The sequence below is a fragment of the Pseudorca crassidens genome, chromosome 5 (assembly GCF_039906515.1).
Source record: "Pseudorca crassidens isolate mPseCra1 chromosome 5, mPseCra1.hap1, whole genome shotgun sequence".
Lineage (NCBI taxonomy): Eukaryota > Metazoa > Chordata > Mammalia > Artiodactyla > Delphinidae > Pseudorca > Pseudorca crassidens.
The window spans coordinates 19,194,137-19,211,798 of NC_090300.1; the positions used below are offsets into that span (position 1 = coordinate 19,194,137).

The window sequence follows — 17,662 nt, forward strand, 5'->3', positions numbered from 1 at the left end:
ATGCGAAGAAATCTCATAGCAGCAATGATTATTATCCTGACATTTGTTTGGTATTTTATGGTTCATAAGAACTTTTACAAATCATTTTGGGGAAATTATTAGCTAAAGATCAAGAAAAACTCCACTCTCGCTGTGAGAGTCTGAAACAATCAAACTTTTTATTTGCTTTGCTTTTGTATTTCTTTTACGTAAGACAGAAAATGAGAGATTCAGAACCCCAAGGGACATGAAGCAGTGAAAAGTATGGGTTTTTTTTTGGCCAAGATATTTATTTTCTCCCTAGATAATATTAAGAATCAGACATTATCCTCCACCCTCTCTTGGGGTGGTGTTGCTTTTGTTTCAAAAGAAAGCACAGTGAAAAGTCCCTCTTCTCCCTTTCCTTTATGGGGAAGAGTGAAGTGACAGAACAAGAAGATTCAGCCATAGGTAGAATCTCTTTCTATGACACCTGGTTACCAGTTCCAAGGGCCAAGGTGACAAAACTTCATTTCTTGTATCCTAGGTAACTGGTAGTGATAATATTCAATCATGATTTTTCTCATTTGGGAGGTGCTTACTGACGTCTCCTTTTATTCTTTCGCAGGAAAGTGACAAAGCAGTGCCATGCTCAATTTCTCAAAATAGATAGGAAGTTAAAATGTTTGCAGAGCACCTCAAACTTCCATTCTTTTTGTTTTTGTAGTGTACAAAATATTTTTGGGTAGTGGAATGGCGCAGCCTGTGTAGAACTCTGTTCTAGTACACTAATGATGTTTATCAGTCCCCATTTGCCAAAATAAGGAGCACTTGTCACATAGCAAATAGCCAAGGGGCACTCACACTAAAAGTGGAGAATTCTCCAGGAGATTCCTAGCACCTTGCCACTCAAAGTGTGGTCCCTGGACCAGGGACATCAGCATCACCTGGAAACTTATTTTTAACAAATTTCTTCATTTCTAATATCTTACCCCAGACCTACTGAATTGAAAACTGCTTTTTAACAATGTCCCAGGTGACTGGTGTGCACATTAAACTTTGAGAAGTGTTGTCTTCACACATAAAGAGAATAAACTAGTGGTTACCATCCGGGAGAGCGTGGGGACAGGCAAGATAGGGATAGGGGTTAAGAGGTACAAACCACTATGCATAAAATAAGCTATAAAGATATATTGTACAAGACAGGAAATATAGCCAGTATTTTATAATAATTATAAATGGGGTATAATCTTTTAAAATTGTGAACCACTGTGTTGTACATCTGAAACTTAATGTTGTAAATCAGCTGGATATATGTATATGCATAAATGTATATGTATAACTAATTCACTTTGCTGTACACCTGAAACGAACACAACATTGTAAATCAACTATACCCCAATAAAAATTAAAACAAAAAAAATACCTCAGTAAAAAATAATAATAATAACGTGGTGGTTGCTGGAAAAAAGAGAAGTATTATCTTAGCACAAACATAGTATTTTATTAAAGCCTTGCAATAAACCCATGAGGCAGATTCTTGCTATTATCCTTAGCATGGTTATGAGGAAGCTGAGGCATTGAGGTGTTCAAATAGTCTTAAAATAAATTCCTCAAGTATATAGCCTTTAGTAGTAATATTAACAATGTAACAACAATTAAGAAAAAACAGCAGCAGTACAGCACATAAGTAGTTAACTGTCCTGCCTCTGGAGTCAGACTGCCTGGGTTCAAATCCTGACTCTACTACTCACCAACTGTAAAATATTCAACAAGGTGCTCAATATCTCTTTCCTTTTTCAACAGTAAAATAGGGGGTTTTGAGAGGGGGGAGGATTAAATGAATAAATTCAAATAAAATGCTTAGAATAGTGCCTAGCACGTAGTACAAATTCCATATATATTAGACAGTAGTAATAGAAGGAGTAAGAGTAATTGTAGTAGTAACATTTTTTCCAATGCCAACTACATATTTCATTCAGTCTTTGAAATTACTCTACTGTCCCTTCTACCTTGCGGTAGAAGGACTAATGTTACCCAGCTGAACTTGGGTTGACTTCCCTAACATGCAGCAAAGCCAATCTGCTGATGCTAGGTTGCACTAAAAAAGTACAGCATTCTTTGCAGGGTGCCAAGCAAGGAGAATGGGCAGCTAGTTCTCAAAAGACCCCATCCCCGTCAGTGGCATTCAGGGGACGATTTTTAAAGGCAACATTAGAAATGAGGATTACATGCTGTGGACATTTTTTCTGATTGGCTGCTGATGAGGTAACAGGATGATGTTTCAGGAACCTTAATTATCAGCCTGGTTCCAACCAGTCTGGGGTCTGTGTGCTTGTGGTCAGCATGTAGTCACCATCCTCCCCTTTTTTTTGGTGGGGTGGGGGAAGGTCTTAGTTTCTGAGGAACAAATCAAAGATATGCATCAGATCTTTATCTGTTTCCCTTCAGGAGGAAGCAGGGGTCCTGTGACTGTTTTTTGTTTGTTTGTTTTTTAACATCTTTATTGGAGTATAACTGCTTTACAATGGTGTGTTAGTTTATGCTTTATAACAAAGTGAATCAGCTATACATATACATATCCCCATATCTCTTCCCTCTTGCTTCTCCCTCCCACCCCTCTGGTGGTCACAGAGCAACAGCTGATCTCCCTGTACTATGCATCCGCTTCCCACTAGCTAGCTATTTTACATTTGGTAGTGTATATATGTCAATGCCACTATCTCACTTTGTCCCAGCTTACCCTTTCCCCTTCCCATGAGCTGAAGTCCATTCTCTACGTCTGCATCTTTATTCCTGTCCTGCCCATAGGTTTGTCAGAACCATTTTTTTCTTTTAGATTCCATATATATATATGTGTTAGCATATGGTATTTGTTTTTCCTTCCTTATTTTTTTTCCCATGGTATCCCAGCGCTTGAGGATAGAACCGGCAGACAGGAAGCCACTGGTACCGAAGACATGACGCCGGGGGGGCCAGAGCGCTTTCCCTCTACCTATGTACATTACATGGACTGGGACCGCAAGCCCGATCCCCGCCAAGAAAAAGAGGGTTATTTTTCTCTTTCTGACTTACTTCACCCTGTATGACAGACTCTAGGTCCATCCACCTCACTACAAATATCTCAGTGTCATTTCTTTTTATGGCTGAGTAATATTCCATTGTATATATGTGCCACAGCTTCTTTATCCATTCATCTGTTGATGGACACTTAGCTTGCTTCCATGTCCTGGCTGTTGTAAATAGAGCTGCACTGAACATTGTGGTACATGACTCTTTTTGAATTATGGTTTTCTCAGGGTATGTGTCCAGTAGTAGGATTGCTGGGTCATATGGTAGTTCTATTTTTAGTTTTTTAAGGAACCTCCATACTGTTCTCCACAGTGGCTGTATCAATTTACATTCCCACCAACAGTGCAAGAGGGTTCCCTTTTCTCCACACCCTCTCCAGAATTTATTGTTTGTAGATTTTTTAATGATGGCCATTCTGACTGGTGTGAGGTGATACCTCATTGTAGATTTGATTTGCATTTCTCCAATAATTAGTGATGTTGAGCATCCTTTCATGTGTTAGTTGGCAATCTGTATATCTTCTTTGGAGAAATACCTATTTATGTCTTTTGCCCATTTTTGGATTTGGGTTCGTTTGCCATTAAGCTGCGTGAGCTGCTTGTATATTTTGGAGGTGAATCCTTTGTCAGTTGCTTTGTTTGAAAATATTTTCTCCCATTCTGAGGGCTGTCTTTTCATCTTGTTTATGGTTTCCTTTGCTGTGCAGAAGGTTTTAAGTTACATTAGGTCCCATTTATTTATTTATTTATTTATTTTGCGGTACACGGGCCTCTCACTGTTGTGGCCTCTCCCGTTGTGGAGCACAGGCTCCAGACGCGCAGGCTCAGCAGCCACGGCTCACGGGCCCAGCCGCTCCGCGGCATGTGGGATCTTCCCGGACCGGGGCACAAACCCGTGTCCCCTGCATCGGCAGGCGGACTCTCAACCACTGCACCACCAGGGAAGCCACCATTTGTTTATTTTTGTTTTTATTTCCATTTCTCTAGGAGGTGGGTCAAAAAGGATCTTACTGTGATTTATGTCATAGAGTGTTCTGCCTGTGTTTTCCTCTAAGAGTTTTATAGTGTCTGGCCTTACATTTAGGTTGTTAATCCATTTTGAGTCTACTTTTGTGTATGGTATTAGAGGGTGTTCTAATTTCATTGTTTTACATGTAGCTGTTCAGTTTTCCCAGCACCATTTATTAAAGAGGCTGTCTTTTCTCCATTGTATATTCTTGCCTCCTTTATCAAAGATAAGGTGACCGTATGTGCATGGGTTTATCTCTGGGTTTCTCTCTTGTTCCATTGATATATATTTCTCTTTTTGTGCCAGTCCCATACTGTCTTGATTACTGTAGCTTTATAGTATAGTCTGAAGTCAGGAAGCCTGATTCCTCCAGCTCCGTATTTCTTTCTCAAAATTGCTTTGGCTATTTGGGGTCTCTTGTTTCCATACAAATTATGAAATTTCTTGTTCTAGTTCTGTGAAAAATGACATTGGTAGTTTGATAGGGATTGCATTGAATCTGTAGATTGCTTTGGGTGGTAAAATCATTTTCACAATGTTGATTCTTCCAATCCAAGAACATGGTATATCGCTCCATCTGTTGGTATCATCTTTAATTTCTTTCATCAGTGTCTTATAGTTTTCTGCATACAGATTGTTTGTCTCCTTAGGTAGGTTTATTCCTAGGTGTTTTATTCTTATTGCTGCAATGGTAAATGGGAGTTTTTCCTTAATTTCTGTTCAGATGTTTCATCATTAGTGTATCAGAATGCAAGAGATTTCTGTGCATTAATTTTGTATCCTGCTACTTTACCAAATTCATTGATTAGCTCTAGTAGTTTTCTGGTAGCATCTTTAGGATTCTCCATGTATAGTATCATGTGATCTGCAAACAGTGACAGTTTTACTTCTTTTCCAGTTTGGATTCCTTTTATTTCTTTTTCTTCTCTGATTGCTGTGGCTTAAACTATGTTGAATAAGAGTGGTGAGAGTGGGCAACCTTGTCTTGTTCCTGATCTCAGTGGAAATGGTTTCAGTTTTTCACCATTGAGAACGATGTTGGCTGTGGATTTGTCATATATGGACTTTATTATGTTGAGGTAAGCTTGTTATTTAAAGCTTGTTTCCTTATTTATTTTTATTTTGGATGATCTGTCCATTGGTGAAAGTGGGGTGTTAAAAGTCCCCTACTATGATTGTGTTACTGTTGATTTCCTCTTTTATGGCTATTAGCATTTGCCTTTGTATTGAGGTGCTCCTGTGTTGTGTGCATAAATATTTACAATTGTTATATCTTCTTTTTGGATTGATCCCTTGATCATTATGTAGTGTCCTTCTTTGTCTCTTGTAGTAGTCTTTATTTTAAATTCTATTTTGTCGGTTATGAAAATTGCTACTCCAGCTTTCTTTTGATTTGTATTTGCATGGAATATCTTTTTCCATCCCCTCACTTTCAGTCTGTATGTGTCCCAACTCTGAAGTGGGTCTCTTGTAGACAGCATATATATGGGTCTTGTTTTTGTATTCATTCAACCAGTCTGTGTCTTTTGGTGGGAGCATTTAATCCATTTACATTTAAGGTAATTATTTATATGTGTGTTCCTATTACCATTTCCTTAATTGTTTTGGGTTTGTTATTGTAGGTCTTTTCCTACTCTTGTGTTTCCTGCCTAGAGAATTTCCTTTAGCATTTGTTCTGAAGCTGGTTTGGTGGTGCTGAATTCTCTTAGCTTTTGCTTGTCTGTAAAGCTTTTAATTTCTCCATTGAATCTGAATGAGATCCTTGCTGGGTAGAGTAGTCTTGGTTGTAAGTTTTTCCCTTTCATCACTTTAAATATGTCCTGCCACTCCCTTCTGGCTTGCAGAGTTTTGCTGAAAGATCAGCTGTTAACCATATGGACATTCTCTTGTTTTTTATTCATTGCTTTTCCCTTGCTGCTTTTAATATTGTTTTAGTATTTAATTTTTGATAGTTTGATTAATATGTTTCTCAGTGTGTTTCTCCTTAGATTTATCCTGTATGGGACTCTCTGTGCTTCCTGGACTTGATAGACTATTTCCTTTCCTTTGTTAGGGAAGTTTTCAACTATAATCTCTTCAAATATTTTCTCAGACCCTCTCTTTCTCTGTTCTTCTCCTGGGACCTGTATAATTCAAATGTTGGTGTTTTTGTTTTTGGTTTTTTTTGCAGTACGCAGGCCTCTCACTGTTGTGGCCTCTCCCGTTGCGGAGCACAGGCTCCAGACGCGCAGGCTCAGCAGCCATGGCTCACGGGCCTAGCCGCTCCATGGCATGTGGGATCTTCCCGGACCAGGGCACGAACCCGTGTCCCGTGCATCGGCAGGTGGACTCTCAACCACTGCGCCACCAGGGAAGCCCAAATGTTGGTGTGTTTAATGTTGTCCCAGAGGTCTGTGAGTCTGTCCTCAGTTCTTTTCATTCTTTTTTCTTTATTCTGCTCTGCAGTAGTTATTTCCACTATTTTATCTTCCAGGTCTCTTATCTGTTCTTCTGCCTCAGTTATTCTGCTATGGATTCCTTCTAGAGAATTTGTAATCTCATTTGTGTTGTTCATCATTGTTTGCTTCCTCTTTAGTTCTTGTATGTCCTTGTTAAATGTTTCTTGTATTTTCTCCATTCTATTTCTAAGATTTTGGATCATTTTTACTATCATTACTCTGAATTATTTTTCAGGTAGACTGCCTACTTCCTCTTCTTTTGTTTGTTCCAGTGGGTTTTTACCTTGCTTCTTCATCTGCTGTGTGTTTCTCTGTCTTCTCATTTTGCTTAACTTACTGTTTTTGGGGTCTCCTTTTCGCAGGCTGCAAGTTCATAGTTCCCGTTGTTTTTGGTGTCTGCCCCCAGTGGGTAAGGTTGGTTTGGTGAGTTGTGTATACTTCCTGGTGGAGGGGACTGAAGCCTGTGTTCTGGTGGATGAGGCTGGATTTTGTCTTTCTGGTGGGCAGGACCACATCTGGTGGTGTGTTTTGGAGTGTCTGTGAACTTATGATTTTAGGTAGCCTCTCTGCAAATGGATGGGGTTGTGTTCCTGTCTTGCTAGTTGTTTGGCATGGGGTGTCCAGCACTGGATCTTGCTGCTTGTTTTAGTGGAGCTGGGTCTTAGCGTCGAGACGGAGATATCTGGGAGAACTCTCGCCAATTGATATTACGTGGGGCCGTGAGGTCTCTGGTGGTTTAATGTCCTTCATTCGGCTCTCCCACTTCAGAGGCTCAGGCCTGACACCTGGCCAGAGAACCAAGACCCTTTCAGACACACGGCTGCTAGTGCTGGAGGGTCTCCTGCAGAGGCAAGTGGTGGCTGTGACTCACTGGGGTCAAGATCACTGGCAACAGAAGCTCTGGGAAGTACTCCTCCCTCACATTCACATTCCTTTGCTGCTTTGTCTTTGTCTAGGGAAGCTTCAGGTGATCAGGGGAGGTACAGCCCAAACTCAAGGTGTTCCTGACAGTGCTCAGAAACCTGAAGAAGCATCAGTCTTGAGCAGGAAGCCAGTTCCATTGAAGATCGACCTATGAACCTGGCCACTCCCTGGGGACTTGGTGTGACTCTGTTTTATGAACTCTTGTTTAAGCTATCATTTCTTTTCTTGCTTGACACTTTTCCTTTGTTTCTGCGTTCCCTCACTTCTCTAATTAGTAACTGCTTGAAGCTGCTCTTTGGAACTTGGGCAAGGCCAAACAAGAAGCAGGGGTTGTGGAGGGGCTTGTACTTGGGAAGACCCCACAGGGTCCTGCTTGGATTCACTAAGAAGTAGTTTTGCCTGAAGTCACATAGCTGTGAATGTGATACTGGCTTAAAACCTCAAGATTTGTCTCCACCTTATATTGCACTGCTCTTTCAGTGAGTACCTTAAGTTCAGGTCTTTTGAATTCAAGCCGTCTATTTTTCCACCAAACTGCACTCTCTCCAACCATGAACGAGAAGAACACTTTCAGATGGCAGATGACTCATTAATGCTGTTTGACTCAGAACATAATTATCCGCCTTTAGATCTGCCTCTCTGTTTTGCTCTGGGCCCTATTCCTTTCCTCTTTGCCCTGGCCCTAGAGAACACTCTTGTCATTCTTTGCTTGCCTAAGGTTTCAAATCAGTATCAAAATATTCTTAGAAAGTAATAGAATCCTGAGCTGAGAGTTCCAGCTTCCCGAGGATTCTTCCTAATAAATAGCCTCTTAGCACGTCTGTTTCATAGACCTTTGTGGGAAATTTGCATTTTGATAGAGAACTTCTGAAGATGAAAAGCCTTAACCTACAGACTGACTAGCTAATGATAGTATATCAGGTACAAGAGGGCAGTGCCCTCTAGGGTAAAACACAATTAAAGAGGAATAAAAAAGTTTTTCCAGAGATCCTCTGATCTCAGCCTGTAGGCAAATGGTGTCCCAGATAATAGCACACCTGCAGAAGTCTCTACTACGCAGTGAAATAGAATGTAATAACCTTCATGTTTTAGAAGGTGGCAGCTCTGATTCTTAATTTAACCTCACTAGTGATTTTCATAACTAAAGTTTATAAATTGTCTGCAATGGTCTATTAAATGAAAAAATGCTTCCACACCAGTGTGGGCTTCAGCATAGGTGGACTTGAGCATGATGTGAGTGTATGGATGGAGGACATAATAGATACTTTTACAATTGACCCTTGAACAACACTAGTTTGAACCTAGGGGGTCCACTTATGCATGGGTTTTTTCAAGAATAAATACTACAGTTTTACACGAACCCAGAATCGCATTGATTGAATCCACAGATACAGAAGACGGCCTATAAGTTTTACACAGATTTTCAACTCTGTGGACGATCAGTGCCCCTAACCCCCACGTTGTTCCAAGAGTCAACTCTTCTCTTGTCTCTCTCAAGGGAAAGGCAGTGCTCCGGGAGCCTAATACTGTCTTAGAGAATGGATGTGCCACTGTAGGAAATCTGGAATTATTGGCATAATTGAAACATACACACATGTAAGGTGTCTTTTCTAATGCTTCATCATATGAAGGACTTAGAGGTCTGGGGAAATACTTTGGTTGCATTTAATGAGTACATGTGTAAAAGAAGCTTGGGTATGTTGAAACATACCCAACTTAAGAATTTATGGAGTATTATTCTGAAAAAGAATGTATGTATGTATATATATAACTGTATCACTTTGTCCACCTGAAACTAACACAACATTATAAATAAACTATACTCCAATATAAGACAAAAATTAAATTAAAAATTAAAAAAAGAACTTATGGAGTATTATTGAAGTACAAGCCTTTTGTTATATTAAACTATTGAAGTCTTTGACAAGACTAAAATTCTAAGTCCTTTAACAAGATGGAAAAATATCAGTTGAATCTTGAAAAAGACAGAAAAGCCATCTTCTCTCTGGATGCTTCATTTGAAATGATGAAAAACGGAATTAGGCTAGAGGCTTAAGTTTTATAACTATCCCTCTTTAGTGCAATAGAGGTTTTTTTTCTTTTCTTTCTCTTAGATAAGGCAAAAGAGATAATAGAGGGTGGCTCAGGAGACATGTTAGCTTAAGATCAAAGTAGCAGGAGTATGTGTATGCTTAGAGGTCAGTGTTCTTAAAAGGAATAGAGCCTAGAATGTTTCCAAAAATAGATGGCAACAAAGGGGAAAAAAAAGGAAAAGGGAAGAAACCTACAACAAATCTGATTAAAAAGAAAATGGGATAATGGATTCAAGAGAATATGTAGTTGATCATTCACTTCTCCACATAGCTCAGAATTTGGAACAATGGAATATCATGACTTTTTTCTTTCGCTTTTGGACACATTTTGTCATTTCTTTTGCAGGTGTGAGTGGGATGTGACATAGAGGTTGCTATAGTTACTCATTTTTAATGAGTTTCAAGACTTATCCAACCAAATACCTTTCTCACCCTCAAAATTTTTAGAGTACAGGGGAAATTTGTGACTGAAAAATGACTCATCATAACACAAATTTAAAAAATAATTAAAAACTACTTCAAGGATAAAATTTTAATTTATTGAACCATGATTTATTCTTTGATTTATTTTTGTCAAGTATATGATTTGAGGACATTTAAATAACACTTATTTAAGTAAAAGATATTTAATCCCTTAAAAATGATTTTTTTATTGTGAGTTTATAACACTTAGCATATCTATTAATAATCAAGAATATGTGATGGTAAAAAATTCAAATACAATTTACAAAAATCAAAATATACTATCACTTTAGAAAGAAAACTAGTTTTAGAATATTTAGCTCCCTCAAATTTTAAATTACCTTTCACAGTGGGGAAAAAAAATCTATACTATACTTATGAAAGGAGACTATAAACTTTCTAGTGCAGAAGCAAATGAAGGATGTTCAGAGGAAGTGGCGAAATCTCATTATTTAGGAAACCAAAATAAGAGAGGTTAATGGTTAAAACTAATAAGGATGATTTCAGATATCTTTCATGCTAATGATAAGGACATTCAGTATGTTGGAAACCTACAGAAAAATTAGAGGAAAAACAAAATGAGAATAATTTTGCCAAGATAGGCTTGAAATATTCATGACAGTAGACATTAGCTCCTTAAGTGGGATTCCCAGTACAACTTGGCAAAATTCTGTTTGATTATTCCTCCTTCAAAATGAGCCCAACCGTAAACAGCCACTATAATCATGGCTTAAGTTAACGTTTCCAGGTCTTTATTAGTGTAACGTAAAATATTTACATAAATATTTTATTGCTTAAAATAGTTCCAGAGCTACAGAAATACTAAAAATGATGTTTAGGCCCACTGCTCAGTAAGAAACATTTCTAAACCAAATTTAGGTATATGTCCATCTATCTACCTTAGAATTAAAGAGTTACAGAAAAAAGAGCACTTTTTTTAGCAACTTCACACTTGAACCCCAACCTAATATGATATATATATATATATAAAGTCCTCCTACACTTTAGTTCTATGAAAGAGGAATAGACAGAAAAGTACAGCCTTTGATAAGAGTTTACTTGGGTGAATAAATGTTATTTCAGTTTTTAATTTTTTTTTTTTTTTTTTTTGCGGTACGCGGGCCTCTCTTGTGGCCTCTCCTGTTGCGGAGCACAGGCTCCAGACATGCAGGCTCAGCGGCCATGGCTCACGGGCTCAGCCGCTCCGTGGCATGTGGGATCTTCCCGGACCGGGGCACGAACCTGTGTCCCCTGCATCAGGCAGGCGGACTCTCAACTACTGCGCCACCAGGGAAGCCCAGTTTTTAATTATTTTTTACGTCTCAGGAATATCAACTTAATTCTGAAGTGAGAACTCTGATGTTGATACAATAGCCACTAGCTATAATGCTTTACTAGTCTGAAATGAGAGGTGCTACAAGTGTAAAGTACATGCCAAATCAAAAGACTTAATCTAATAAAAAAGTAGAATATTGTATTAATTTTTATATTCATTACATTTTAACTTGATGATATTTTGGATGTATTGGATTAAATAACTCATCAGTTTCTCTTTACCTTTTTAACATAGCTGCTAGAAAATTTAAGATTACACATGTGGCTCACATGATATTTCTCCTGGATAATGCTAATTTAGACCAAGAGGTCCTTAAGTACGGAATTGTTAGCTATTTCAACAATTTTTTCCTTTGAGAAATGATGTTATATAAGTTGATGGGGTTTCTAAGGAAATCGGCAGAGCCTGCTTAGCTCATTATTGCAAACAGAGTGATCACTACCACAAGACTAGTTACGATCCGTCACCATACAGCTGACCTCCTTCATCCACTTTGCCCAGTCTCTCTCCCCGCTGGTAACCACTAATCTGGTCTCTGTATCAATGAGTTGGCTTTTGTTTTATTTTGGTTTTTGAGATTCCACATATGAATGAAATCACACGGTATTTGTCTTTCTCTGACTTACTTCACTTAGCATAACACCTTCAGGGTCCATCCATGTTGTTGCAAATAGCAGGATTTCGTTCTTTTTTATTGGTAGGTAGTATTTTATTGCATATATATATTACAACTTCTTTATCCATTCATCCATCAGTGGATACTTAAGTTGTTTCCATAACTTCCATTCATCCATGAGTGGATACTTAAGTTGTTTCTTGGCTATTATAAATAATGCTGCAATCAACATAGGGGTGCATATATCTTTTTAAACTAGTGTTTTTATGTAAATACCCAGAACTGCAATAGCTGGGTCATATGGTAGTTCTATTCCTAATTTTTGGATAATCTTCATACTGTTTTCCATGCTGGCTGCAATAATTTACAGTCCCATCAACAGTGTATGAGGATTCCCTTTTCTCCATAACCTCTCCAACGTTTGTTATTTTTGTATTTTTGATATTAGCCATTCAGCTGGTGTGAGGTGATACTTCACTGTGGTTTTGATTTGAATGTCCCTGATGGTTAGTGATGTTGAACATTTTTTCATGTGTATGTTGGCCATTCTGTATGTAATCTTTGGAAAAATGTCAATGCAGGTCCTCTGGCCATTTTGTAATTTTTTTTTTTTTTTGGCCGTTGAGTTGCATTAGTTCTTTATGTTGAATGTTAACCCTTTATTGGATAAATGATTTGTAAATATCTTATCCCATTCAGTAGGTTACCTTTTAGTTTTGATGATGGTTTTCTTTGTTGTGCAAAAGCTTTTTAGTATGCTGTAGTCCCGCTTGTTTATTTTTCATTTTTTTCCCTTGACTTTTGGTGTCATATCCACAAAAATGTTACTAAGACTGGTGTCAGTGAGGTTACTGCCTATGTTTTCTTCTAGGAATTTTATGGTTTCAAGTCTTATGTTCAGGTCTTTAATCCATTTTCAATTAATTTTTATGTATACTCTTAGTTGTTTAATTTCATTCTTTTGCTTGTGGCTGTCCAGTTTTCTGACATCATTTACTGAAGAACCCATTGTGTGTCACCTGCTCCTTTGTCATATAGTAATTGTATGTGTGGGTTTATTTCTAGGCTGTCTGTTCTGTTCCACTGATCTGTGTCTGTTTTTGTGCCACTACCATCCTGTTTTGATTACTACAGCTTTGTAATATAGTTTGAAATTGGCGAGTGTGATACGTCTAGCTGTGTTCTTTCTCAAAGTGGTTTTGGTTATTCGGGATCCTTTGTGGTTCCATACAAATTTTAGAATTCTTTTGTTCTAGTTCTTTGAAGTATGACATTGGCATTTTGATAGGGGTTTGCATTGAACTTTACCTAGTATGGATGTTTTAACAATATTAATTCTTCCAGTCCATGAACATAGAATATCTTTACAACTGTCTTCTTTAATTTCTTTCATCAGTGTCATAGTTTTCAGTGTACAGGTCTTTTACCTCCTTGGTTTAATTTATTTCTAGGTATTTTATTCTTCCTCGATGCAATTATAAATGCGGTTGTTTTCTTAATTTCTTTCATAGTTTTCTAGTATTATATAGAAACACCACAGATTTCTATATATTGATTTTGTAACATGTGTCTTTACTGAATTTATTTATTAGTTCTAACAGTTTTTTGGTGGAGTCTTTAAGGTTCTCTAAATACAGTATCATGTCATCTGCAAACAGTAACAATTTTACTTCTGCCTATCTGATTTGGATACCTTTTATTTTTTGCCTAATTGTTGTGGCTAGGACTTCCAATAATATGTTGAATAAAAGTGAAAGTGACCATCTTTGTTCCTGATCTTAGAGGAAAACCTGAAAGCTTTTCACCACTGAGTATGATGTTAGCCGTGGGTTTGTCGTATATGGCCTTTATTATGTATAAGGTATACTCCTTTCATACCACTTGAGTTTTTATCATAACTCGATATTGAATTTTGTCAAATGCTTTTTCTGCATCTATTAAGATGATCATATGATTTTTATCCTTCATTTTGTTAATGTGATGTATCCTGTAAATGTTGAATCATCCTTGTGTCTCTAGAAAAAATAAATCCCACTTAATCATGATGTATGGTCCTTTTAATGTATTGTTGAATTCAGTTTGCTAGTATTTTGTTGAGGAATTCTGCATCTATAGTCATCAAGGATATTGTCGTATAATTTTCCTTTTTTCTGGTGTCCTTCTCTGGTTTTGGTGTCAGGATAGTGCTGGCTTTGTAAAATGTATTTGGAAGATTTTCTTCCTCTTCAATTTTTTGGAAGAGTTTTGAGAAGGATAGCTACTAAATCTTTGAATGTTTTGTAGAATTTGCCAGTAAAGCTGTCTGGTCCTGGGGCTTTTGTTTGTAGGGAGATTTTGATTACTATTTTAATCTTCTTGCTAGTAATCAAGTCTATTTAGATTTTATATTTCTTCATGATTCAGTCTTGGAAGAGTGTATGTCTAGGAATTTATCCGTTTCTTCTAGGTTGTCCAATTTGTTGGCATATAATTGCCCATAGTGGTCTCTCATAATCCTTTGTCTTTCTTTGGTACCAGTTGTAACTTCTCTTTTATTTCTGATTTTGAGTCCTCTTTTTTCTTAGTCTAGCTAAAGTTTTGTTGATTTTGTTCCTTTTCAAAGAACCAGCTCTTAGTTTTACCGATCTTTTTAAATGTTTTTTAGTCCTTATTTCATTTATTTCTACTCTAATCTTTATTATTTCCTTCCTTCTACTCTGAGCATCATTTTTTTCTTCCAGTTTCTTTAGATGTGAAGTTAGATTGTTTATTTGGGGGGTTTTCTTGTTTCTTGAAGAACTCTATTGCTATGATCTTCTCTCTTATGACACTTTTGCTGCATCCCATAGTTTTTGGTATGTTGTATTTCTGTTTTCATATAGCTCTAGGTATTAATTTCTTCTTTGATTTCTTTGACCCATTGTGGTTCAGTAGCTTGTTGTTCACATTTTTGTGGTTTTTCCCTCTTTTTTCTTGTGATTGACTTCTAGTTTCATACCATTGTGGTTGGAGAAGATGCTTGATATAATTTCAGTCTTCTTAAATTTATTGAGCTTGTTTTGTGACCTAATATGTGATTTATCCTGAAGAATGTTCCCTGTGCACTTGAGAAGCACTTGAGAAGAATGTGTATCCTGCAGGTTTTGGATGGAATGTTACATATATATGTAATGTTATATATATATATGTGTATATATATATATATATGTAATGTTATGTATGCAATGTTATATATATATGTAGTATACATATATATCTATATATAAAATATGGTATGGAGAGAGAGAGAGAGAGAGAGAGAGAGTGTGTGTGTGTGTGTGTGTGTGTGTGTGTGTGTGTGTCAATCTAGTCTAATGTAGCTGATGTTTTGTAACTGATTTTCTGCCTGGATGATCTATCCATTTTTTAATTTATTTATTTTTGGCTGTGTTGGGTGTTTGTTGCTGCACACGGGGTTTCTCTAGTTCCAGCAAGCAGGGGCTACTCTTCGTTGTGGTATGTGGGCTTCTCATTCCAGTGGCTTCTCTTGTCACGGAGCACAGGCTCTAGGTGCGCAGGCTTCAGTAGTTGTGGCACATGGGCTCGGTAGTTGTGGCTCAGGGGCTCTAGAGTGCAGGCTTAGTAGTTGTGGTGCACGGGCTTAGTTGCTCTGCGGGATGTGGGATCTTCCTGGACCAGGGATCAAACCCTTGTCCCGTGCATTGGCAGGCAGATTCCCAACCACTGTGCCACCAGGGAAGTCCCTCTATCCATGATGTAAGTGGGGTGTTAAAGTCCCCAAATATTTGTATTGCTTTCAATTTCTCCCTTTTTGTCTGTAATATTTGTATTACAGCAAATATGTAATATTTGCTTTATATATCGTGGTGCTCCTTTGAGTACATATACATTTACAAATGTTATATCTCCTTAATGGATTGACCCCTTTATCACTATGTAATTTTCTTCATTGTCTTTTTTTACAGTCTTTGTTTTAAAGTCTATTTTGTCTGATATGAATATAGCTACTCCAGCTTTTTCTTTTCATTTCCATTTGCATGAAATATCTTTTTCCAACTCTTAGCTTTCAGTCTGTGTGCCCTTTCTTTTGAAGTGAGTCTCTTGTAAGCAGCATATAGACAGGTCTTGTGATTTTAATCTCTTCAGCCATTTTACGTCATTTGGTGAATTTAGTCCATTTACATTTAAACTAGTTATTGACAGGATGTGCTTATTGCCATTTTACTTGTTTTCTGTCTGTTTTGGTAGCTTCTCTGTTTCTTCTTTTTCTCTCTTCCCTTGTGTTTTGTTATCTTTCTTTAGCGTTATATTTATAATTTTTTCTCCTTTTATTTTGTGTGTTTACTATAAGTATTTTCTTTGGGGTTATCATGAGGTGCACATGTAACACTCTATGTAAATAGTTGCCTGTTTAAGTTGGTAGCAACTTAAATTTGAACACATTCCATACCTTTATTTTTTAAACCCCACCCCCACCCCATGCTTTATACTTTCAGTGACACTTTTTACATCTTTGTTTTATGCATCCCTTGACTAATTATAGTAATTTTAGTTAACTTTACTACTTTTTTGTTTTAACCTTCATGCTTGCTGTGTAAGTGATTGATCCACTACTTGTATATATTTACCTTTTACAGTGAGGTTTTTACTTTCATAAGTTTTCTTTTTCTTAATTAGTGCCATTTCTTTTCTTAAAGAAGTCCCTTTAACATTTCTTGTAAGGTTGACTTAGTGGTGATGAACTTCTTTAGCTTTTGTTTTCTGGGAAACTCTTGATCTCATTTTTAATTCTGAATGATAACCTTGTTGTGGGAGGTTTTTTTTCCTTTCATCACTTTGAATATGTTATGGCACTCCCTTCTAGCCTGGAAAGTTTCTGCTGAAAAATCTTAGAGCCTCATAGAATTTCCCTTGTACAAAATAAGTTATTTTTCTCTTGCTGCTTTTAGTATTCTCACTTTATCCTTAACTTTTACCATTTTAATTGTAATGTGTCTTGGTGTGTGTCTTCTTGGGTTCATCGTATTTGGAACTCTCTGGGATTCCTGGACTTGAATGTCTGTTTCTTCCACAGGTTAGGAAAGTTTTCAGCTACTGTTTTTTCAAATAGTTTTTCTGGCCCTTTCTTGCTCTTCTCCTTCTGTGACCCCTATAATGCAAATGTTTTGCCACTTGATGTTGTCCTGAAGGTTCCTTAAGGTATTTCCACTTCTTAAAACTTCATTTTTTTTTCATTTTGCTGCTCTGTCTGAGTGATTTCCTTTGTTTTATATTCTAGCTCACTGATTTGTCCTTCTCCCTCATCCAGTCTCCCGTTGAACCCCTCTAGTGCATTTTTTAGTTCAGTTATCACTTCTGTTTGTTCCTATATTTTCTGTCTCTTTGTTGAAATTCTCATGTTTGTCCATTCTTCTCCTGATTTCTCGGTGAGCAAGTTTTTGACCATTATTTTGAACTCTTTACCAGGTAGATTGCTTATGTCCATTTTCTTCTTTTCCTGAGGTTTTGCCTTGTCATTTTGATTGGAATATTGTTTCCACATTTTGCCTAATTCTCTGTGTTTGTTTATATGTATTAGGTAAATCAGCTCTCTCTCCCAGTCTTGAAAGAGTGGGCTTATTTAGGAGATATCTTGTAGGGCTCAGAAGTTAACTCCCAACTGGCCACTAGAGCCAGGCATTCAAGGGCTGTCCCCTATGTGGGCTATGTGTGCCCTCCTGCAATGGGAGGGCTGCAGGGTGCTAGTGGAAGGGACTGGACCCAGCCTGGCCAAGGG

At 37.4% G+C, this 17,662-nt stretch overlaps 1 non-coding gene across 1 annotated transcript; it reads right to left on the bottom strand.

The window, feature by feature from the left end:
- Nucleotides 1–2,860: 2,860 nt before the first annotated feature.
- LOC137225613 (small nucleolar RNA SNORA57) lies at nt 2,861–3,009 on the bottom strand. The gene has a single exon (XR_010943924.1). It is a non-coding gene; the product is annotated as a small nucleolar RNA SNORA57 (small nucleolar RNA).
- Between the last annotated feature and the right edge of the window lie 14,653 nt (nt 3,010–17,662).